Source organism: Pleurodeles waltl, chromosome 10, assembly GCF_031143425.1.
Source record: "Pleurodeles waltl isolate 20211129_DDA chromosome 10, aPleWal1.hap1.20221129, whole genome shotgun sequence".
NCBI classification, from domain to species: domain Eukaryota; kingdom Metazoa; phylum Chordata; class Amphibia; order Caudata; family Salamandridae; genus Pleurodeles; species Pleurodeles waltl.
Window position 1 is genome coordinate 326,172,663 of NC_090449.1, and position 23,868 is coordinate 326,196,530.

At 48.7% G+C, this 23,868-nt stretch overlaps 10 non-coding genes across 10 annotated transcripts; all 10 read right to left on the reverse strand.

Annotated features, from left to right (window-relative positions):
* Positions 1-3: 3 nt before the first annotated feature.
* TRNAV-CAC (transfer RNA valine (anticodon CAC)) lies at positions 4-76 on the reverse strand. The gene has a single exon. It is a non-coding gene; the product is annotated as a tRNA-Val (tRNA).
* A 3,081-nt stretch (positions 77-3,157) lies between these two features.
* On the reverse strand, positions 3,158-3,269 carry TRNAL-CAA (transfer RNA leucine (anticodon CAA)). The gene is made up of 2 exons: positions 3,232-3,269; positions 3,158-3,203 (listed from the first exon to the last, which is right to left on the reverse strand). It is a non-coding gene; the product is annotated as a tRNA-Leu (tRNA).
* Positions 3,270-3,576: 307 nt separating this feature from the next.
* On the reverse strand, positions 3,577-3,649 carry TRNAV-CAC (transfer RNA valine (anticodon CAC)). Its single transcript has one exon. It is a non-coding gene; the product is annotated as a tRNA-Val (tRNA).
* A 3,091-nt stretch (positions 3,650-6,740) lies between these two features.
* TRNAL-CAA (transfer RNA leucine (anticodon CAA)) lies at positions 6,741-6,852 on the reverse strand. Its single transcript has 2 exons — positions 6,815-6,852; positions 6,741-6,786 (listed from the first exon to the last, which is right to left on the reverse strand). It is a non-coding gene; the product is annotated as a tRNA-Leu (tRNA).
* Positions 6,853-10,319: 3,467 nt separating this feature from the next.
* TRNAL-CAA (transfer RNA leucine (anticodon CAA)) lies at positions 10,320-10,431 on the reverse strand. The gene is made up of 2 exons: positions 10,394-10,431; positions 10,320-10,365 (listed from the first exon to the last, which is right to left on the reverse strand). It is a non-coding gene; the product is annotated as a tRNA-Leu (tRNA).
* A 3,889-nt stretch (positions 10,432-14,320) lies between these two features.
* On the reverse strand, positions 14,321-14,393 carry TRNAV-CAC (transfer RNA valine (anticodon CAC)). Its single transcript has one exon. It is a non-coding gene; the product is annotated as a tRNA-Val (tRNA).
* Positions 14,394-17,484: 3,091 nt separating this feature from the next.
* On the reverse strand, positions 17,485-17,596 carry TRNAL-CAA (transfer RNA leucine (anticodon CAA)). Its single transcript has 2 exons — positions 17,559-17,596; positions 17,485-17,530 (listed from the first exon to the last, which is right to left on the reverse strand). It is a non-coding gene; the product is annotated as a tRNA-Leu (tRNA).
* A 314-nt stretch (positions 17,597-17,910) lies between these two features.
* Positions 17,911-17,983, reverse strand: TRNAV-CAC (transfer RNA valine (anticodon CAC)). Its single transcript has one exon. It is a non-coding gene; the product is annotated as a tRNA-Val (tRNA).
* A 3,091-nt stretch (positions 17,984-21,074) lies between these two features.
* TRNAL-CAA (transfer RNA leucine (anticodon CAA)) lies at positions 21,075-21,186 on the reverse strand. Its single transcript has 2 exons — positions 21,149-21,186; positions 21,075-21,120 (listed from the first exon to the last, which is right to left on the reverse strand). It is a non-coding gene; the product is annotated as a tRNA-Leu (tRNA).
* Positions 21,187-21,499: 313 nt separating this feature from the next.
* Positions 21,500-21,572, reverse strand: TRNAV-CAC (transfer RNA valine (anticodon CAC)). Its single transcript has one exon. It is a non-coding gene; the product is annotated as a tRNA-Val (tRNA).
* Between the last annotated feature and the right edge of the window lie 2,296 nt (positions 21,573-23,868).

Sequence of the window (23,868 nt, forward strand, 5' to 3'; positions counted from 1 at the left end):
AAGTGTTTCTGCCCGGTCTCGAACCGGGGACCTTTCGCGTGTGAGGCGAATGTGATAACCACTACACAACAGAAACAAGCTTGCTGGTTTGACTGAAGGAGCACAGTTCCCCTCATATGTTTGCACGATTTCCTCTATACTTTATCAGCAGTTGCTCGGAATGCGAGGGGTAAGTGTGAAAATTGCAGCGGTGTCAGCCAGCATGCATACACTCAGACGTCCTGAAAAATCCCACAGCTGCGGGCAGAGACAGACAAATATCTGATGCCTAAATGCCAGGAAGGAGAGCCTGTGAAATCATCACACAGGGCGCACTGAGAGCAAGCAGGAAGGAAGCCAAGGCATTGTAATCCATTTTTCGCCTGAGGCAAAAAATATGTTTTGCGCAACAATGCTTCGAGTGGAATGAGAAATGTTGAGGGGTTGTGTATTTTGAGCAGGATTTGATTGTTTTCCGCTAAAATGGGCTTGTCCGGGATTTGAACCTGGGACCTCTCGCACCCTAAGCGAGAATCATACCCCTAGACCAACGAGCCTGGGCACAGAAATGCAACGGCTCCGACCCTGCTCGGAGGGTTGGTGACAGAGAGTGGGTGACTACATCCCAAAGCAAGAAACTGCACATGGTGCTCTCTTCTGCAGTACGACTAGAGTCATTTGCATGGTCTTCATCGAACATGACATAAAAAGCCTCTATCCTTTAGACATTTTGGCCCAGATTTACAAGAAAATGACTAAGCGCGACGCTGTGCCAAATTTGCAAGCCCCACGCGCCGTCATTTTCAAAATGCAGGGAAGCGCCGTATTTAGTAGAATACAGCGCACCCCTGTGCTTCCCCCTGCGCCAGCTCTAAATTAGCTGCTGAGCGCCAACGCAGCCGTTCTTGCACCATGGTACAAGGATGACTGCGTTGAGGGGGAAATTGTTTTTGTGCAGGAAGGGACACCTTCCTGCCCAAAAAAAAAATCTTCAATGGTGATTTGCTCTTACTTCTATGTGTGCTGCAGAATGCATCACACATAGAAAGAGCAAAAACAAGGAGAAATGAAAACATTTCTCCTCAGTGCGCCACTCTAACGACACCCCTGGGATGGCGTTGGATTTTGGTGCTGACGCAGATTTACGCCAACTCCTAAATCTGGAGCAGTATCAAAATGCTATGGTGTTGCTGTGGCACTCTCCCAACAACACCCATTGCACGCCCCTTCCAGGGAACGCGCTGCGTGCTAAGGGGCCGTATTTACAAGGTGGTGTTAAGCCACAAAAAGTGGCTGAACGCCATCTTGTAAATACCGCGCAGTGCATAGTGCCACCGGGGCGTCACTAAAAGTGATGCTCCGGTGGCGATAGGGCCTTGTAAGTCGGGCACTTTATTTGCTCAAGGTGTGTGTTCTTGGTGAGGGCAGGAAAGCTATTTTCGCTCTCGTACCTTCCTTCCTTGGCTGGCTTGAATGCTGTAGGCTCAGGCTTCATTGCAAAGGTCAAACAGTGAGCAACTGACTGCCGTAAGCTGGCACAACTCCTCTTGGTGAGCTGTGACAGATGCCCCAGGAGCGTAGTACCTCACGATGGTGAGGGATAGACACAGTCTCTTTTATCTCAGCTTGCCTGTCAGGTGAGGCAGGAAATGCAAATACTGTGAAAAAGCCCAGCGTTTCGAACCAGGGACCTTTCGCATGTGAGGTGCGCATGATAACCACTACACTAGACAAACAGACACACTTGCCGGCTTGTTTCATGTGGCTATGCATTGTACTGGAACCACCACACTATGGAAACAGACACACCTGCTTGCTTTATGTGGCTATGCATTGGACTGGGATGCAAGGATGAGGGCCAATGTTCATGACGCTCAAAGCTGAGCCTTCCGGAACACGATCTCTTCCCTTGGAAGAAAGGAACTGGGATCACTTTCATTCCAAGAGGTGATTTCAGAACTGGACCCGAAATTACCATGGAGAAGCACTGTGCATTTAATGTTCCTACGAGCACTGCTGCTCCAGCACAGAAAAGCAGTTGCAAAGAAATCTCGCATACCTTCATGATGCTGAACCGTCTCGACGCCAGTATAAAGCATGTATTGCATTGCAACATGACATCTTACAAGAGTGAAAAGCATAAATACTCCTGTTTAAAACACAGACTGAACCTATAAAGGTAGGGGTTTGTCTGGGATTTGAACCGAGGTCCTCTCACACCCGAAGCGAGAATCATACCCCTATACCAACTAGACTGCCGCTGCATAGTCATTTGAAACATCTTCTGAAGCGTCTTTCCGAAAAGCAGGGCCATTTGGAGGCTCTCTCTCTCTAAGCGTGCCATAGCAATTGATGTTTTCTGTCAAGGATTTTTTGTTTGTCTCTAGCAAGGCAAGAGGTAGTCAAAATGCCCTGTGCCAGTGAGCTGAACTAGGGCACTGATGTGAAAAGCAGACCCTTTCTGGTAGTTGTAACCCGCTGCAAGTCATGGACCCTTGCACCTTAGACTTCCCAACCAGAAGCACTGAAGGGCCTGCTAGCTCTTGAGCCAGAGGAGCATGCCTCTTGGATTCAAGCACACTTGCTCGATCATCGCTCGATCAGGCGAGATTTATATTAGTGGCTCATAGGCCTGAAACACTCACCTGGGAGACGCAGGGTGGCTGATTTCCCGGAATGGCCCTTGATGGGGAAATCACCTCCTTTCCCCCGCCTCATTTCAGAATTGTGTGCTAGTCGCAAGACAGTGTTCAGGGGTTCATGGGTACTGCCTACTCCCAGCTGCCTCTCTGTCTTCTTCATGTAAATTGCAAGTCACGAGGAGGCACCATTGCCAATATGCTCCGCCCACCTAACCAAGAAACCTAGTTTGAGCTTGTCTGCCTGTGTTGTTGCAGGGGCAGTGTCTTCTTTGCCCAAAAGGTGGCAGGAGAGCCTCACTTCAAACAATAGAATCAACTGCTTAAGTAGAAACCAGCATGGTAGTTACTGTCATAAAGTGCAGCTCTAACAGAAGGTGTGCCTGAGACGCCCCTTCCAGTAATACACAGAATTTTGATTGAGGGCCCAGCCGATGGGTTGGTGGATTTCTCCTCACATGCCACAGCAGCTTCCAAAGATAGTGGTGTGAGGAGCTGGCTCTGCAAGCAGAGCAAGATTTAAGGGAAGAAAATACACCTGTCAGAAGTGGGATTTGAACCCACGCCTCCATGAAGAGACCAGAAGGTTCAGCTTCACTGAAGATCAAGCTCTCTTGAGTCTGGCGCCTTAGACCACTCGGCCATCCTGACAGCCAAAACAGTGTGCAGGTCGGACTCTTCAGTCTGCACTTGTTGATTTTGCCGCTTGCAATGTTCCTATCAAAGTCACAGCTTTAAAGGCCCCACAATATAACATGGCCAAGAAAAAAAAAAAAAAACAGAACAAGAAACAATGCACATGCACGACCACCGAGGGATGCAGATAACTTTTTAGCGTCCTGCAATAGTAAAGCACGTTTTACACAGGTCACAAGTTTTTAAAGGTCATTTCTGTCTAAGTGTGCATTGAGAGAGACTGAGGTTTTAGGGAGCAAACACAAAAGCTGCTGCTGCCAAGGGTTTCTGCCCGGTCTCGAACCGGGGACCTTTCGCGTGTGAGGCGAACATGATAACCACTACACTACAGAAACAAGCTTGCTGGTTTGACTGAAGGAGCACAGTTCCCCTCATATGTTTGCACGATTTCCTCTATACTTTATCAGCAGTTGCTCGGAATGCGAGGGGTAAGTGTGAAAATTGCAGCGGTGTCAGCCAGCATGCATACACTCAGACGTCCTGAAAAATCCCACAGTTGCGGGCAGAGACAGACAAATATCTGATGCCTAAATGCCAGGAAGGAGAGCCTGTGAAATCATCACACAGGGCGCACTGAGAGCAAGCAGGAAGGAAGCCAAGGCATTGTAATCCATTTTTCGCCTGAGGCAAAAAATATGTTTTGCGCAACAATGCTTCGAGTGGAATGAGAAATGTTGAGGGGTTGTGTATTTTGAGCAGGATTTGATTGTTTTCCGCTAAAATGGGCTCGTCCGGGATTTGAATCTGGGACCTCTCGCACCCTAAGCGAGAATCATAGCCCTAGACCAACGAGCCTGGGCACAGAAATGCAACGGCTCCGACCCTGCTCGGAGGGTTGGTGACAGAGAGTGGGAGACTACATCCCAAAGCAAGAAACTGCACATGGTGCTCTCTTCTGCAGTACGACTAGAGTCATTTGCATGGTCTTCATCGAACATGACATAAAAAGCCTCTATCCTTTAGACATTTTGGCCCAGATTTACAAGAAAATGACTAAGCGCGACGCTGTGCCAAATTTGCAAGCCCCACGCGCCGTCATTTTCAAAATGCAGGGAAGCGCCGTATTTAGTAGAATACAGCGCACCCCTGTGCTTCCCCCTGCGCCAGCTCTATATTAGCTGCTGAGCGCCAACGCAGCCGTTCTTGCACCATGGTACAAGGATGACTGCGTTGAGGGGGAAATTGTTTTTGTGCAGGAAGGGACACCTTCCTGCCCAAAAAAAAAATCTTCAATGGTGATTTGCTCTTACTTCTATGTGTGCTGCAGAATGCATCACACATAGAAAGAGCAAAAACAAGGAGAAATGAAAACATTTCTCCTCAGTGCGCCACTCTAACAACACCCCTGGGATGGCGTTGGATTTTGGTGCTGACGCAGATTTACGCCAACTCCTAAATCTGGAGCAGCATCAAAATGCTATGGTGTTGCTGTGGCACACTCCCAACAACACCCATTGCACGCCCCTTCCAGGGAACGCGCTGCGTGCTAAGGGGCCGTATTTACAAGGTGGTGTTAAGCCACAAAAAGTGGCTGAACGCCATCTTGTAAATACCGCGCAGTGCATAGTGCCACGGGGGCGTCACTAAAAGTGATGCTCCGGTGGCGATAGGACCTTGTAAGTCTGGCACTTTATTTGCTCAAGGTGTGTGTTCTTGGTGAGGGCAGGAAAGCTATTTTTGCTCTCGTACCTTCCTTCCTTGGCTGGCTTGAATGCTGTAGGCTCAGGCTTCATTGCAAAGGTCAAACAGTGAGCAACTGACTGCCGTAAGCTGGCGCAACTCCTCTTGGTGAGCTGTGACAGATGCCCCAGGAGCGTAGTACCTCACGATGGTGAGGGATAGACACAGTCTCTTTTATCTCAGCTTGCCTGTCAGGTGAGGCAGGAAATGCAAATACTGTGAAAAAGCCCAGCGTCTCGAACCAGGGACCGTTCGCATGTGAGGTGCGCATGAAAACCACTACACTAGACAAACAGACACACTTGCCGGCTTGCTTCATGTGGCTATGCATTGTACTGGAACCACCACACTATGGAAACAGACACACCTGCTTGCTTTATGTGGCTATGCATTGGACTGGGATGCAAGGATGAGGGCCAATGTTCATGACGCTCAAAGCTGAGCCTTCCGGAACACGATCTCTTCCCTTGGAAGAAAGGAACTGGGATCACTTTCATTCCAAGAGGTGATTTCAGAACTGGACCCGAAATTACCATGGAGAAGCACTGTGCATTTAATGTTCCTACGAGCACTGCTGCTCCAGCACAGAAAAGCAGTTGCAAAGAAATCTCGCATACCTTCATGATGCTGAACCGTCTCGACGCCAGTATAAAGCATGTATTGCATTGCAACATGACATCTTACAAGAGTGAAAAGCAGAAATACTCCTGTTTAAAACACAGACTGAACCTATAAAGGTAGGGGTTTGTCTGGGATTTGAACCGAGGTCCTCTCACACCCGAAGCGAGAATCATACCCCTATACCAACTAGACTGCCGCTGCATAATCATTTGAAACATCTTCTGAAGCGTCTTTCCGAAAAGCAGGGCCATTTGGAGGCTCTCTCTCTCTAAGCGTGCCATAGCAATTGATGTTTTCTGTCAAGGATTTTTTGTTTGTCTCTAGCAAGGCAAGAGGTAGTCAAAATGCCCTGTGCCAGTGAGCTGAACTAGGGCACTGATGTGAAAAGCAGACCCTTTCTGGTAGTTGTAACCCGCTGCAAGTCATGGACCCTTGCACCTTAGACTTCCCAACCAGAAGCACTGAAGGGCCTGCTAGCTCTTGAGCCAGAGGAGCATGCCTCTTGGATTCAAGCACACTTGCTCGATCAGCGCTCGATGAGGCTCGATCAGGCGAGATTTATATTAGTGGCTCATAGGCCTGAAACACTCACCTGGGAGACGCAGGGTGGCTGATTTCCCGGAATGGCCCTTGATGGGGAAAGCACCTCCTTTCCCCCGCCTCATTTCAGAATTGTGTGCTAGTCGCAAGACAGTGTTCAGGGGTTCATGGGTACTGCCTACTCCCAGCTGCCTCTCTGTCTTCTTCATGTAAATTGCAAGTCACGAGGAGGCACCATTGCCAATATGCTCCGCCCACCTAACCAAGAAACCTAGTTTGAGCTTGTCTGCCTGTGTTGTTGCAGGGGCAGTGTCTTCTTTGCCCAAAAGGTGGCAGGAGAGCCTCACTTCAAACGATAGAATCAACTGCTTAAGTAGAAACCAGCATGGTAGTTACTGTCATAAAGTGCAGCTCTAACAGAAGGTGTGCCTGAGACGTCCCTTCCAGTAATACACAGAATTTTGATTGAGGGCCCAGCCGATGGGTTGGTGGATTTCTCCTCACATGCCACAGCAGCTTCCAAAGATAGTGGTGTGAGGAGCTGGCTCTGCAAGCAGAGCAAGATTTAAGGGAAGAAAATACACCTGTCAGAAGTGGGATTTGAACCCACGCCTCCATGAAGAGACCAGAAGGCTCAGCTTCACTGAAGATCAAGCTCTCTTGAGTCTGGCGCCTTAGACCACTCGGCCATCCTGACAGCCAAAACAGTGTGCAGGTCGGACTCTTCAGTCTGCACTTGTTGATTTTGCCGCTTGCAATGTTCCTATCAAAGTCACAGCTTTAAAGGCCCCACAATATAACATGGCCAAGAAAAAAAAAAATAAACAGAACAAGAAACAAGAAACAATGCACATGCACGACTCCGAGGGATGCAGATAACTTTTTAGCGTCCTGCAATAGTAAAGCACGTTTTACACAGGTCACAAGTTTTTAAAGGTCATTTCTGTCTAAGTGTGCATTGAGAGAGACTGAGGTTTTAGGGAGCAAACACAAAAGCTGCTGCTGCCAAGTGTTTCTGTCCGGTCTCGAACCGGGGACCTTTCGCGTGTGAGGCGAACGTGATAACCACTACACAACAGAAACAAGCTTGCTGGTTTGACTGAAGGAGCACAGTTCCCCTCATATGTTCGCACGATTTCCTCTATACTTTATCAGCAGTTGCTCGGAATGCGAGGGATAAGTGTGAAAATTGCAGCGGTGTCAGCCAGCATGCATACACTCAGACGTCCTGAAAAATCCCACAGCTGCGGGCAGAGACAGACAAATATCTGATGCCTAAATGCCAGGAAGGAGAGCCTGTGAAATCATCACACAGGGCGCACTGAGAGCAAGCAGGAAGGAAGCCAAGGCATTGTAATCCATTTTTCGCCTGAGGCAAAAAATATGTTTTGCGCAACAATGCTTCGAGTGGAATGAGAAATATTGAGGGGTTGTGTATTTTGAGCAGGATTTGATTGTTTTCCGCTAAAATGGGCTTGTCCGGGATTTGAACCTGGGACCTCTCGCACCCTAAGCGAGAATCATACCCCTAGACCAACGAGCCTGGGCACAGAAATGCAACGGCTCCGACCCTGCTCGGAGGGTTGGTGACAGAGAGTGGGAGACTACATCCCAAAGCAAGAAACTGCACATGGTGCTCTCTTCTGCAGTACGACTAGAGTCATTTGCATGGTCTTCATCGAACATGACATAAAAAGCCTCTATCCTTTAGACATTTTGGCCCAGATTTACAAGAAAATGACTAAGCGCGACGCTGTGCCAAATTTGCAAGCCCCACGCGCCGTCATTTTCAAAATGCAGGGAAGCGCCGTATTTAGTAGAATACAGCGCACCCCTGTGCTTCCCCCTGCGCCAGCTCTAAATTAGCTGCTGAGCGCCAACGCAGCCGTTCTTGCACCATGGTACAAGGATGACTGCGTTGAGGGGGAAATTGTTTTTGTGCAGGAAGGGACACCTTCCTGCCCAAAAAAAAAATCTTCAATGGTGATTTGCTCTTACTTCTATGTGTGCTGCAGAATGCATCACACATAGAAAGAGCAAAAACAAGGAGAAATGAAAACATTTCTCCTCAGTGCGCCACTCTAACGACACCCCTGGGATGGCGTTGGATTTTGGTGCTGACGCAGATTTACGCCAACTCCTAAATCTGGAGCAGTATCAAAATGCTATGGTGTTGCTGTGGCACTCTCCCAACAACACCCATTGCACGCCCCTTCCAGGGAACGCGCTGCGTGCTAAGGGGCCGTATTTACAAGGTGGTGTTAAGCCACAAAAAGTGGCTGAACGCCATCTTGTAAATACCGCGCAGTGCATAGTGCCACCGGGGCGTCACTAAAAGTGATGCTCCGGTGGCGATAGGGCCTTGTAAGTCTGGCACTTTATTTGCTCAAGGTGTGTGTTCTTGGTGAGGGCAGGAAAGCTATTTTCGCTCTCGTACCTTCCTTCCTTGGCTGGCTTGAATGCTGTAGGCTCAGGCTTCATTGCAAAGGTCAAACAGTGAGCAACTGACTGCCGTAAGCTGGCGCAACTCCTCTTGGTGAGCTGTGACAGATGCCCCAGGAGCGTAGTACCTCACGATGGTGAGGGATAGACACAGTCTCTTTTATCTCAGCTTGCCTGTCAGGTGAGGCAGGAAATGCAAATACTGTGAAAAAGCCCAGCGTCTCGAACCAGGGACCTTTCGCATGTGAGGTGCGCATGATAACCACTACACTAGACAAACAGACACACTTGCCGGCTTGCTTCATGTGGCTATGCATTGTACTGGAACCACCACACTATGGAAACAGACACACCTGCTTGCTTTATGTGGCTATGCATTGGACTGGGATGCAAGGATGAGGGCCAATGTTCATGACGCTCAAAGCTGAGCCTTCCGGAACACGATCTCTTCCCTTGGAAGAAAGGAACTGGGATCACTTTCATTCCAAGAGGTGATTTCAGAACTGGACCCGAAATTACCATGGAGAAGCACTGTGCATTTAATGTTCCTACGAGCACTGCTGCTCCAGCACAGAAAAGCAGTTGCAAAGAAATCTCGCATACCTTCATGATGCTGAACCGTCTCGACGCCAGTATAAAGCATGTATTGCATTGCAACATGACATCTTACAAGAGTGAAAAGCAGAAATACTCCTGTTTAAAACACAGACTGAACCTATAAAGGTAGGGGTTTGTCTGGGATTTGAACCGAGGTCCTCTCACACCCGAAGCGAGAATCATACCCCTATACCAACTAGACTGCCGCTGCATAGTCATTTGAAACATCTTCTGAAGCGTCTTTCCGAAAAGCAGGGCCATTTGGAGGCTCTCTCTCTCTAAGCGTGCCATAGCAATTGATGTTTTCTGTCAAGGATTTTTTGTTTGTCTCTAGCAAGGCAAGAGGTAGTCAAAATGCCCTGTGCCAGTGAGCTGAACTAGGGCACTGATGTGAAAAGCAGACCCTTTCTGGTAGTTGTAACCCGCTGCAAGTCATGGACCCTTGCACCTTAGACTTCCCAACCAGAAGCACTGAAGGGCCTGCTAGCTCTTGAGCCAGAGGAGCATGCCTCTTGGATTCAAGCACACTTGCTCGATCATCGCTCGATCAGGCGAGATTTATATTAGTGGCTCATAGGCCTGAAACACTCACCTGGGAGACGCAGGGTGGCTGATTTCCCGGAATGGCCCTTGATGGGGAAATCACCTCCTTTCCCCCGCCTCATTTCAGAATTGTGTGCTAGTCGCAAGACAGTGTTCAGGGGTTCATGGGTACTGCCTACTCCCAGCTGCCTCTCTGTCTTCTTCATGTAAATTGCAAGTCACGAGGAGGCACCATTGCCAATATGCTCCGCCCACCTAACCAAGAAACCTAGTTTGAGCTTGTCTGCCTGTGTTGTTGCAGGGGCAGTGTCTTCTTTGCCCAAAAGGTGGCAGGAGAGCCTCACTTCAAACAATAGAATCAACTGCTTAAGTAGAAACCAGCATGGTAGTTACTGTCATAAAGTGCAGCTCTAACAGAAGGTGTGCCTGAGACGCCCCTTCCAGTAATACACAGAATTTTGATTGAGGGCCCAGCCGATGGGTTGGTGGATTTCTCCTCACATGCCACAGCAGCTTCCAAAGATAGTGGTGTGAGGAGCTGGCTCTGCAAGCAGAGCAAGATTTAAGGGAAGAAAATACACCTGTCAGAAGTGGGATTTGAACCCACGCCTCCATGAAGAGACCAGAAGGTTCAGCTTCACTGAAGATCAAGCTCTCTTGAGTCTGGCGCCTTAGACCACTCGGCCATCCTGACAGCCAAAACAGTGCGCAGGTCGGACTCTTCAGTCTGCACTTGTTGATTTTGCCGCTTGCAATGTTCCTATCAAAGTCACAGCTTTAAAGGCCCCACAATATAACATGGCCAAGAAAAAAAAAAAAAAACAGAACAAGAAACAATGCACATGCACGACCACCGAGGGATGCTGATAACTTTTTAGCGTCCTGCAATAGTAAAGCACGTTTTACACAGGTCACAAGTTTTTAAAGGTCATTTCTGTCTAAGTGTGCATTGAGAGAGACTGAGGTTTTAGGGAGCAAACACAAAAGCTGCTGCTGCCAAGGGTTTCTGCCCGGTCTCGAACCGGGGACCTTGCGCGTGTGAGGCGAACATGATAACCACTACACTACAGAAACAAGCTTGCTGGTTTGACTGAAGGAGCACAGTTCCCCTCATATGTTTGCACGATTTCCTCTATACTTTATCAGCAGTTGCTCGGAATGCGAGGGGTAAGTGTGAAAATTGCAGCGGTGTCAGCCAGCATGCATACACTCAGACGTCCTGAAAAATCCCACAGTTGCGGGCAGAGACAGACAAATATCTGATGCCTAAATGCCAGGAAGGAGAGCCTGTGAAATCATCACACAGGGCGCACTGAGAGCAAGCAGGAAGGAAGCCAAGGCATTGTAATCCATTTTTCGCCTGAGGCAAAAAATATGTTTTGCGCAACAATGCTTCGAGTGGAATGAGAAATGTTGAGGGGTTGTGTATTTTGAGCAGGATTTGATTGTTTTCCGCTAAAATGGGCTCGTCCGGGATTTGAATCTGGGACCTCTCGCACCCTAAGCGAGAATCATAGCCCTAGACCAACGAGCCTGGGCACAGAAATGCAACGGCTCCGACCCTGCTCGGAGGGTTGGTGACAGAGAGTGGGAGACTACATCCCAAAGCAAGAAACTGCACATGGTGCTCTCTTCTGCAGTACGACTAGAGTCATTTGCATGGTCTTCATCGAACATGACATAAAAAGCCTCTATCCTTTAGACATTTTGGCCCAGATTTACAAGAAAATGACTAAGCGCGACGCTGTGCCAAATTTGCAAGCCCCACGCGCCGTCATTTTCAAAATGCAGGGAAGCGCCGTATTTAGTAGAATACAGCGCACCCCTGTGCTTCCCCCTGCGCCAGCTCTATATTAGCTGCTGAGCGCCAACGCAGCCGTTCTTGCACCATGGTACAAGGATGACTGCGTTGAGGGGGAAATTGTTTTTGTGCAGGAAGGGACACCTTCCTGCCCAAAAAAAAAATCTTCAATGGTGATTTGCTCTTACTTCTATGTGTGCTGCAGAATGCATCACACATAGAAAGAGCAAAAACAAGGAGAAATTAAAACATTTCTCCTCAGTGCGCCACTCTAACGACACCCCTGGGATGGCGTTGGATTTTGGTGCTGACGCAGATTTACGCCAACTCCTAAATCTGGAGCAGCATCAAAATGCTATGGTGTTGCTGTGGCACACTCCCAACAACACCCATTGCACGCCCCTTCCAGGGAACGCGCTGCGTGCTAAGGGGCCGTATTTACAAGGTGGTGTTAAGCCACAAAAAGTGGCTGAACGCCATCTTGTAAATACCGCGCAGTGCATAGTGCCACCGGGGCGTCACTAAAAGTGATGCTCCAGTGGTGATAGGACCTTGTAAATCTGGCACTTTATTTGCTCAAGGTGTGTGTTCTTGGTGAGGGCAGGAAAGCTATTTTCGCTCTCGTACCTTCCTTCCTTGGCTGGCTTGAATGCTGTAGGCTCAGGCTTCATTGCAAAGGTCAAACAGTGAGCAACTGACTGCCGTAAGCTGGCGCAACTCCTCTTGGTGAGCTGTGACAGATGCCCCAGGAGCGTAGTACCTCACGATGGTGAGGGATAGACACAGTCTCTTTTATCTCAGCTTGCCTGTCAGGTGAGGCAGGAAATGCAAATACTGTGAAAAAGCACAGCGACTCGAACCAGGGACCTTTCGCATGTGAGGTGCGCATGATAACCACTACACTAGACAAACAGACACACTTGCCGGCTTGCTTCATGTGGCTATGCATTGTACTGGAACCACCACACTATGGAAACAGACACACCTGCTTGCTTTATGTGGCTATGCATTGGACTGGGATGCAAGGATGAGGGCCAATGTTCATGACGCTCAAAGCTGAGCCTTCCGGAACACGATCTCTTCCCTTGGAAGAAAGGAACTGGGATCACTTTCATTCCAAGAGGTGATTTCAGAACTGGACCCGAAATTACCATGGAGAAGCACTGTGCATTTAATGTTCCTACGAGCACTGCTGCTCCAGCACAGAAAAGCAGTTGCAAAGAAATCTCGCATACCTTCATGATGCTGAACCGTCTCGACGCCAGTATAAAGCATGTATTGCATTGCAACATGACATCTTACAAGAGTGAAAAGCATAAATACTCCTGTTTAAAACACAGACTGAACCTATAAAGGTAGGGGTTTGTCTGGGATTTGAACCGAGGTCCTCTCACACCCGAAGCGAGAATCATACCCCTATACCAACTAGACTGCCGCTGCATAGTCATTTGAAACATCTTCTGAAGCGTCTTTCCGAAAAGCAGGGCCATTTGGAGGCTCTCTCTCTCTAAGCGTGCCATAGCAATTGATGTTTTCTGTCAAGGATTTTTTGTTTGTCTCTAGCAAGGCAAGAGGTAGTCAAAATGCCCTGTGCCAGTGAGCTGAACTAGGGCACTGATGTGAAAAGCAGACCCTTTCTGGTAGTTGTAACCCGCTGCAAGTCATGGACCCTTGCACCTTAGACTTCCCAACCAGAAGCACTGAAGGGCCTGCTAGCTCTTGAGCCAGAGGAGCATGCCTCTTGGATTCAAGCACACTTGCTCGATCAGCGCTCGATTAGGCTCGATCAGGCGAGATTTATATTAGTGGCTCATAGGCCTGAAACACTCACCTGGGAGACGCAGGGTGGCTGATTTCCCGGAATGGCCCTTGATGGGGAAATCACCTCCTTTCCCCCGCCTCATTTCAGAATTGTGTGCTAGTCGCAAGACAGTGTTCACGGGTTCATGGGTACTGCCTACTCCCAGCTGCCTCTCTGTCTTCTTCATGTAAATTGCAAGTCACGAGGAGGCACCATTGCCAATATGCTCTGCCCACCTAACCAAGAAACCTAGTTTGAACTTGTCTGCCTGTGTTGTTGCAGGGGCAGTGTCTTCTTTGCCCAAAAGGTGGCAGGAGAGCCTCACTTCAAACGATAGAATCAACTGCTTAAGTAGAAACCAGCATGGTAGTTACTGTCATAAAGTGCAGCTCTAACAGAAGGTGTGCCTGAGACGCCCCTTCCAGTAATACACAGAATTTTGATTGAGGGCCCAGCCGATGGGTTGGTGGATTTCTCCTCACATGCCACAGCAGCTTCCAAAGATAGTGGTGTGAGGAGCTGGCTCTGCAAGCAGAGCAAGATTTAAGGGAAGAAAATACACCTGTCAGAAGTGGGATTTGAACCCAGCCTCCATGAAGAGACCAGAAGGCTCAGCTTCACTGAAGATCAAGCTCTCTTGAGTCTGGCGCCTTAGACCACTCGGCCATCCTGACAGCCAAAACAGTGTGCAGGTCGGACTCTTCAGTCTGCACTTGTTGATTTTGCCGCTTGCAATGTTCCTATCAAAGTCACAGCTTTAAAGGCCCCACAATATAACATGGCCAAGAAAAAAAAAAAAAAACAGAACAAGAAACAATGCACATGCACGACCACCGAGGGATGCAGATAACTTTTTAGCGTCCTGCAATAGTAAAGCACGTTTTACACAGGTCACAAGTTTTTAAAGGGCATTTCTGTCTAAGTGTGCATTGAGAGAGACTGAGGTTTTAGGGAGCAAACACAAAAGCTGCTGCTGCCAAGTGTTTCTGCCCGGTCTCGAACCGGGGACCTTTCGCGTGTGAGGCGAACGTGATAACCACTACACTACAGAAACAAGCTTGCTGGTTTGACTGAAGGAGCACAGTTCCCCTCATATGTTTGCACGATTTCCTCTATACTTTATCAGCAGTTGCTTGGAATGCGAGGGGTAAGTGTGAAAATTGCAGCGGTGTCAGCCAGCATGCATACACTCAGACGTCCTGAAAAATCCCACAGCTGCGGGCAGAGACAGACAAATATCTGATGCCTAAATGCCAGGAAGGAGAGCCTGTGAAATCATCACACAGGGCGCACTGAGAGCAAGCAGGAAGGAAGCCAAGGCATTGTAATCCATTTTTCGCCTGAGGCAAAAAATATGTTTTGCGCAACAATGCTTCGAGTGGAATGAGAAATGTTGAGGGGTTGTGTATTTTGAGCAGGATTTGATTGTTTTCCGCTAAAATGGGCTTGTCCGGGATTTGAACCTGGGACCTCTCGCACCCTAAGCGAGAATCATACCCCTAGACCAACGAGCCTGGGCACAGAAATGCAACGGCTCCGACCCTGCTCGGAGGGTTGGTGACAGAGAGTGGGAGACTACATCCCAAAGCAAGAAACTGCACATGGTGCTCTCTTCTGCAGTACGACTAGAGTCATTTGCATGGTCTTCATCGAACATGACATAAAAAGCCTCTATCCTTTAGACATTTTGGCCCAGATTTACAAGAAAATGACTAAGCGCGACGCTGTGCCAAATTTGCAAGCCCCACGCGCCGTCATTTTCAAAATGCAGGGAAGCGCCGTATTTAGTAGAATACAGCGCACCCCTGTGCTTCCCCCTGCGCCAGCTCTAAATTAGCTGCTGAGCGCCAACGCAGCCGTTCTTGCACCATGGTACAAGGATGACTGCGTTGAGGGGGAAATTGTTTTTGTGCAGGAAGGGACACCTTCCTGCCCAAAAAAAAAATCTTCAATGGTGATTTGCTCTTACTTCTATGTGTGCTGCAGAATGCATCACACATAGAAAGAGCAAAAACAAGGAGAAATGAAAACATTTCTCCTCAGTGCGCCACTCTAACGACACCCCTGGGATGGCGTTGGATTTTGGTGCTGACGCAGATTTACGCCAACTCCTAAATCTGGAGCAGTATCAAAATGCTATGGTGTTGCTGTGGCACTCTCCCAACAACACCCATTGCACGCCCCTTCCAGGGAACGCGCTGCGTGCTAAGGGGCCGTATTTACAAGGTGGTGTTAAGCCACAAAAAGTGGCTGAACGCCATCTTGTAAATACCGCGCAGTGCATAGTGCCACCGGGGCGTCACTAAAAGTGATGCTCCGGTGGCGATAGGGCCTTGTAAGTCTGGCACTTTATTTGCTCAAGGTGTGTGTTCTTGGTGAGGGCAGGAAAGCTATTTTCGCTCTCGTACCTTCCTTCCTTGGCTGGCTTGAATGCTGTAGGCTCAGGCTTCATTGCAAAGGTCAAACAGTGAGCAACTGACTGCCGTAAGCTGGCGCAACTCCTCTTGGTGAGCTGTGACAGATGCCCCAGGAGCGTAGTACCTCACGATGGTGAGGGATAGACACAGTCTCTTTTATCTCAGCTTGCCTGTCAGGTGAGGCAGGAAATGCAAATACTGTGAAAAAGCCCAGCGTTTCGAACCAGGGACCTTTCGCATGTGAGGTGCGCATGATAACCACTACACTAGACAAACAGACACACTTGCCGGCTTGCTTCATGTGGCTATGCATTGTACTGGAACCACCACACTATGGAAACAGACACACCTGCTTGCTTTATGTGGCTATGCATTGGACTGGGATGCAAGGATGAGGGCCAATGTTCATGACGCTCAAAGCTGAGCCTTCCGGAACACGATCTCTTCCCTTGGAAGAAAGGAACTGGGATCACTTTCATTCCAAGAGGTGATTTCAGAACTGGACCCGAAATTACCATGGAGAAGCACTGTGCATTTAATGTTCCTACGAGCACTGCTGCTCCAGCACAGAAAAGCAGTTGCAAAGAAATCTTGCATACCTTCATGATGCTGAACCGTCTCGACGCCAGTATAAAGCATGTATTGCATTGCAACATGACATCTTACAAGAGTGAAAAGCAGAAATACTCCTGTTTAAAACACAGACTGAACCTATAAAGGTAGGGGTTTGTCTGGGATTTGAACCGAGGTCCTCTCACACCCGAAGCGAGAATCATACCCCTATACCAACTAGACTGCCGCTGCATAATCATTTGAAACATCTTCTGAAGCGTCTTTCCGAAAAGCAGGGCCATTTGGAGGCTCTCTCTCTCTAAGCGTGCCATAGCAATTGATGTTTTCTGTCAAGGATTTTTTGTTTGTCTCTAGCAAGGCAAGAGGTAGTCAAAATGCCCTGTGCCAGTGAGCTGAACTAGGGCACTGATGTGAAAAGCAGACCCTTTCTGGTAGTTGTAACCCGCTGCAAGTCATGGACCCTTGCACCTTAGACTTCCCAACCAGAAGCACTGAAGGGCCTGCTAGCTCTTGAGCCAGAGGAGCATGCCTCTTGGATTCAAGCACACTTGCTCGATCAGCGCTCGATGAGGCTCGATCAGGCGAGATTTATATTAGTGGCTCATAGGCCTGAAACACTCACCTGGGAGACGCAGGGTGGCTGATTTCCCGGAATGGCCCTTGATGGGGAAAGCACCTCCTTTCCCCCGCCTCATTTCAGAATTGTGTGCTAGTCGCAAGACAGTGTTCAGGGGTTCATGGGTACTGCCTACTCCCAGCTGCCTCTCTGTCTTCTTCATGTAAATTGCAAGTCACGAGGAGGCACCATTGCCAATATGCTCCGCCCACCTAACCAAGAAACCTAGTTTGAGCTTGTCTGCCTGTGTTGTTGCAGGGGCAGTGTCTTCTTTGCCCAAAAGGTGGCAGGAGAGCCTCACTTCAAACGATAGAATCAACTGCTTAAGTAGAAACCAGCATGGTAGTTACTGTCATAAAGTGCAGCTCTAACAGAAGGTGTGCCTGAGACGTCCCTTCCAGTAATACACAGAATTTTGATTGAGGGCCCAGCCGATGGGTTGGTGGATTTCTCCTCACATGCCACAGCAGCTTCCAAAGATAGTGGTGTGAGGAGCTGGCTCTGCAAGCAGAGCAAGATTTAAGGGAAGAAAATACACCTGTCAGAAGTGGGATTTGAACCCACGCCTCCATGAAGAGACCAGAAGGCTCAGCTTCACTGAAGATCAAGCTCTCTTGAGTCTGGCGCCTTAGACCACTCGGCCATCCTGACAGCCAAAACAGTGTGCAGGTCGGACTCTTCAGTCTGCACTTGTTGATTTTGCCGCTTGCAATGTTCCTATCAAAGTCACAGCTTTAAAGGCCCCACAATATAACATGGCCAAGAAAAAAAAAAAAAAACAGAACAAGAAACAAGAAACAATGCACATGCACGACCACCGAGGGATGCAGATAACTTTTTAGCGTCCTGCAATAGTAAAGCACGTTTTACACAGGTCACAAGTTTTTAAAGGGCATTTCTGTCTAAGTGTGCATTGAGAGAGACTGAGGTTTTAGGGAGCAAACACAAAAGCTGCTGCTGCCAAGTGTTTCTGCCCGGTCTCGAACCGGGGACCTTTCGCGTGTGAGGCGAACGTGATAACCACTACACTACAGAAACAAGCTTGCTGGTTTGACTGAAGGAGCACAGTTCCCCTCATATGTTTGCACGATTTCCTCTATACTTTATCAGCAGTTGCTTGGAATGCGAGGGGTAAGTGTGAAAATTGCAGCGGTGTCAGCCAGCATGCATACACTCAGACGTCCTGAAAAATCCCACAGCTGCGGGCAGAGACAGACAAATATCTGATGCCTAAATGCCAGGAAGGAGAGCCTGTGAAATCATCACACAGGGCGCACTGAGAGCAAGCAGGAAGGAAGCCAAGGCATTGTAATCCATTTTTCGCCTGAGGCAAAAAATATGTTTTGCGCAACAATGCTTCGAGTGGAATGAGAAATGTTGAGGGGTTGTGTATTTTGAGCAGGATTTGATTGTTTTCCGCTAAAATGGGCTTGTCCGGGATTTGAACCTGGGACCTCTCGCACCCTAAGCGAGAATCATACCCCTAGACCAACGAGCCTGGGCACAGAAATGCAACGGCTCCGACCCTGCTCGGAGGGTTGGTGACAGAGAGTGGGAGACTACATCCCAAAGCAAGAAACTGCACATGGTGCTCTCTTCTGCAGTACGACTAGAGTCATTTGCATGGTCTTCATCGAACATGACATAAAAAGCCTCTATCCTTTAGACATTTTGGCCCAGATTTACAAGAAAATGACTAAGCGCGACGCTGTGCCAAATTTGCAAGCCCCACGCGCCGTCATTTTCAAAATGCAGGGAAGCGCCGTATTTAGTAGAATACAGCGCACCCCTGTGCTTCCCCCTGCGCCAGCTCTAAATTAGCTGCTGAGCGCCAACGCAGCCGTTCTTGCACCATGGTACAAGGATGACTGCGTTGAGGGGGAAATTGTTTTTGTGCAGGAAGGGACACCTTCCTGCCCAAAAAAAAAATCTTCAATGGTGATTTGCTCTTACTTCTATGTGTGCTGCAGAATGCATCACACATAGAAAGAGCAAAAACAAGGAGAAATGAAAACATTTCTCCTCAGTGCGCCACTCTAACGACACCCCTGGGATGGCGTTGGATTTTGGTGCTGACGCAGATTTACGCCAACTCCTAAATCTGGAGCAGTATCAAAATGCTATGGTGTTGCTGTGGCACTCTCCCAACAACACCCATTGCACGCCCCTTCCAGGGAACGCGCTGCGTGCTAAGGGGCCGTATTTACAAGGTGGTGTTAAGCCACAAAAAGTGGCTGAACGCCATCTTGTAAATACCGCGCAGTGCATAGTGCCACCGGGGCGTCACTAAAAGTGATGCTCCGGTGGCGATAGGGCCTTGTAAGTCTGGCACTTTATTTGCTCAAGGTGTGTGTTCTTGGTGAGGGCAGGAAAGCTATTTTCGCTCTCGTACCTTCCTTCCTTGGCTGGCTTGAATGCTGTAGGCTCAGGCTTCATTGCAAAGGTCAAACAGTGAGCAACTGACTGCCGTAAGCTGGCGCAACTCCTCTTGGTGAGCTGTGACAGATGCCCCAGGAGCGTAGTACCTCACGATGGTGAGGGATAGACACAGTCTCTTTTATCTCAGCTTGCCTGTCAGGTGAGGCAGGAAATGCAAATACTGTGAAAAAGCCCAGCGTTTCGAACCAGGGACCTTTCGCATGTGAGGTGCGCATGATAACCACTACACTAGACAAACAGACACACTTGCCGGCTTGCTTCATGTGGCTATGCATTGTACTGGAACCACCACACTATGGAAACAGACACACCTGCTTGCTTTATGTGGCTATGCATTGGACTGGGATGCAAGGATGAGGGCCAATGTTCATGACGCTCAAAGCTGAGCCTTCCGGAACACGATCTCTTCCCTTGGAAGAAAGGAACTGGGATCACTTTCATTCCAAGAGGTGATTTCAGAACTGGACCCGAAATTACCATGGAGAAGCACTGTGCATTTAATGTTCCTACGAGCACTGCTGCTCCAGCACAGAAAAGCAGTTGCAAAGAAATCTTGCATACCTTCATGATGCTGAACCGTCTCGACGCCAGTATAAAGCATGTATTGCATTGCAACATGACATCTTACAAGAGTGAAAAGCAGAAATACTCCTGTTTAAAACACAGACTGAACCTATAAAGGTAGGGGTTTGTCTGGGATTTGAACCGAGGTCCTCTCACACCCGAAGCGAGAATCATACCCCTATACCAACTAGACTGCCGCTGCATAATCATTTGAAACATCTTCTGAAGCGTCTTTCCGAAAAGCAGGGCCATTTGGAGGCTCTCTCTCTCTAAGCGTGCCATAGCAATTGATGTTTTCTGTCAAGGATTTTTTGTTTGTCTCTAGCAAGGCAAGAGGTAGTCAAAATGCCCTGTGCCAGTGAGCTGAACTAGGGCACTGATGTGAAAAGCAGACCCTTTCTGGTAGTTGTAACCCGCTGCAAGTCATGGACCCTTGCACCTTAGACTTCCCAACCAGAAGCACTGAAGGGCCTGCTAGCTCTTGAGCCAGAGGAGCATGCCTCTTGGATTCAAGCACACTTGCTCGATCAGCGCTCGATGAGGCTCAATCAGGCGAGATTTATATTAGTGGCTCATAGGCCTGAAACACTCACCTGGGAGACGCAGGGTGGCTGATTTCCCGGAATGGCCCTTGATGGGGAAAGCACCTCCTTTCCCCCGCCTCATTTCAGAATTGTGTGCTAGTCGCAAGACAGTGTTCAGGGGTTCATGGGTACTGCCTACTCCCAGCTGCCTCTCTGTCTTCTTCATGTAAATTGCAAGTCACGAGGAGGCACCATTGCCAATATGCTCCGCCCACCTAACCAAGAAACCTAGTTTGAGCTTGTCTGCCTGTGTTGTTGCAGGGGCAGTGTCTTCTTTGCCCAAAAGGTGGCAGGAGAGCCTCACTTCAAACGATAGAATCAACTGCTTAAGTAGAAACCAGCATGGTAGTTACTGTCATAAAGTGCAGCTCTAACAGAAGGTGTGCCTGAGACGTCCCTTCCAGTAATACACAGAATTTTGATTGAGGGCCCAGCCGATGGGTTGGTGGATTTCTCCTCACATGCCACAGCAGCTTCCAAAGATAGTGGTGTGAGGAGCTGGCTCTGCAAGCAGAGCAAGATTTAAGGGAAGAAAATACACCTGTCAGAAGTGGGATTTGAACCCACGCCTCCATGAAGAGACCAGAAGGCTCAGCTTCACTGAAGATCAAGCTCTCTTGAGTCTGGCGCCTTAGACCACTCGGCCATCCTGACAGCCAAAACAGTATGCAGGTCGGACTCTTCAGTCTGCACTTGTTGATTTTGCCGCTTGCAATGTTCCTATCAAAGTCACAGCTTTAAAGGCCCCACAATATAACATGGCCAAGAAAAAAAAAAAAAACAGAACAAGAAACAAGAAACAATGCACATGCACGACCACCGAGGGATGCAGATAACTTTTTAGCGTCCTGCAATAGTAAAGCACGTTTTACACAGGTCACAAGTTTTTAAAGGTCATTTCTGTCTAAGTGTGCATTGAGAGAGACTGAGGTTTTAGGGAGCAAACACAAAAGCTGCTGCTGCCAAGTGTTTCTGCCCGGTCTCGAACCGGGGACCTTTCGCGTGTGAGGCGAATGTGATAACCACTACACAACAGAAACAAGCTTGCTGGTTTGACTGAAGGAGCACAGTTCCCCTCATATGTTTGCACGATTTCCTCTATACTTTATCAGCAGTTGCTCTGAATGCGAGGGGTAAGTGTGAAAATTGCAGCGGTGTCAGCCAGCATGCATACACTCAGACGTCCTGAAAAATCCCACAGCTGCGGGCAGAGACAGACAAATATCTGATGCCTAAATGCCAGGAAGGAGAGCCTGTGAAATCATCACACAGGGCGCACTGAGAGCAAGCAGGAAGGAAGCCAAGGCATTGTAATCCATTTTTCGCCTGAGCAAAAAATATGTTTTGCGCAACAATGCTTCGAGTGGAATGAGAAATGTTGAGGGGTTGTGTATTTTGAGCAGGATTTGATTGTTTTCCGCTAAAATGGGCTTGTCCGGGATTTGAACCTGGGACCTCTCGCACCCTAAGCGAGAATCATACCCCTAGACCAACGAGCCTGGGCACAGAAATGCAACGGCTCCGACCCTGCTCGGAGGGTTGGTGACAGAGAGTGGGAGACTACATCCCAAAGCAAGAAACTGCACATGGTGCTCTCTTCTGCAGTACGACTAGAGTCATTTGCATGGTCTTCATCGAACATGACATAAAAAGCCTCTATCCTTTAGACATTTTGGCCCAGATTTACAAGAAAATGACTAAGCGCGACGCTGTGCCAAATTTGCAAGCCCCACGCGCCGTCATTTTCAAAATGCAGGGAAGCGCCGTATTTAGTAGAATACAGCGCACCCCTGTGCTTCCCCCTGCGCCAGCTCTAAATTAGCTGCTGAGCGCCAACGCAGCCGTTCTTGCACCATGGTACAAGGATGACTGCGTTGAGGGGGAAATTGTTTTTGTGCAGGAAGGGACACCTTCCTGCCCCCAAAAAAAATCTTCAATGGTGATTTGCTCTTACTTCTATGTGTGCTGCAGAATGCATCACACATAGAAAGAGCAAAAACAAGGAGAAATGAAAACATTTCTCCTCAGTGCGCCACTCTAACGACACCCCTGGGATGGCGTTGGATTTTGGTGCTGACGCAGATTTACGCCAACTCCTAAATCTGGAGCAGTATCAAAATGCTATGGTGTTGCTGTGGCACTCTCCCAACAACACCCATTGCACGCCCCTTCCAGGGAACGCGCTGCGTGCTAAGGGGCCGTATTTACAAGGTGGTGTTAAGCCACAAAAAGTGGCTGAACGCCATCTTGTAAATACCGCGCAGTGCATAGTGCCACCGGGGCGTCACTAAAAGTGATGCTCCGGTGGCGATAGGGCCTTGTAAGTCTGGCACTTTATTTGCTCAAGGTGTGTGTTCTTGGTGAGGGCAGGAAAGCTATTTTCGCTCTCGTACCTTCCTTCCTTGGCTGGCTTGAATGCTGTAGGCTCAGGCTTCATTGCAAAGGTCAAACAGTGAGCAACTGACTGCCGTAAGCTGGCGCAACTCCTCTTGGTGAGCTGTGACAGATGCCCCAGGAGCGTAGTACCTCACGATGGTGAGGGATAGACACAGTCTCTTTTATCTCAGCTTGCCTGTCAGGTGAGGCAGGAAATGCAAATACTGTGAAAAAGCCCAGCGTCTCGAACCAGGGACCTTTCGCATGTGAGGTGCGCATGATAACCACTACACTAGACAAACAGACACACTTGCCGGCTTGCTTCATGTGGCTATGCATTGTACTGGAACCACCACACTATGGAAACAGACACACCTGCTTGCTTTATGTGGCTATGCATTGGACTGGGATGCAAGGATGAGGGCCAATGTTCATGACGCTCAAAGCTGAGCCTTCCGGAACACGATCTCTTCCCTTGGAAGAAAGGAACTGGGATCACTTTCATTCCAAGAGGTGATTTCAGAACTGGACCCGAAATTACCATGGAGAAGCACTGTGCATTTAATGTTCCTACGAGCACTGCTGCTCCAGCACAGAAAAGCAGTTGCAAAGAAATCTCGCATACCTTCATGATGCTGAACCGTCTCGACGCCAGTATAAAGCATGTATTGCATTGCAACATGACATCTTACAAGAGTGAAAAGCAGAAATACTCCTGTTTAAAACACAGACTGAACCTATAAAGGTAGGGGTTTGTCTGGGATTTGAACCGAGGTCCTCTCACACCCGAAGCGAGAATCATACCCCTATACCAACTAGACTGCCGCTGCATAGTCATTTGAAACATCTTCTGAAGCGTCTTTCCGAAAAGCAGGGCCATTTGGAGGCTCTCTCTCTCTAAGCGTGCCATAGCAATTGATGTTTTCTGTCAAGGATTTTTTGTTTGTCTCTAGCAAGGCA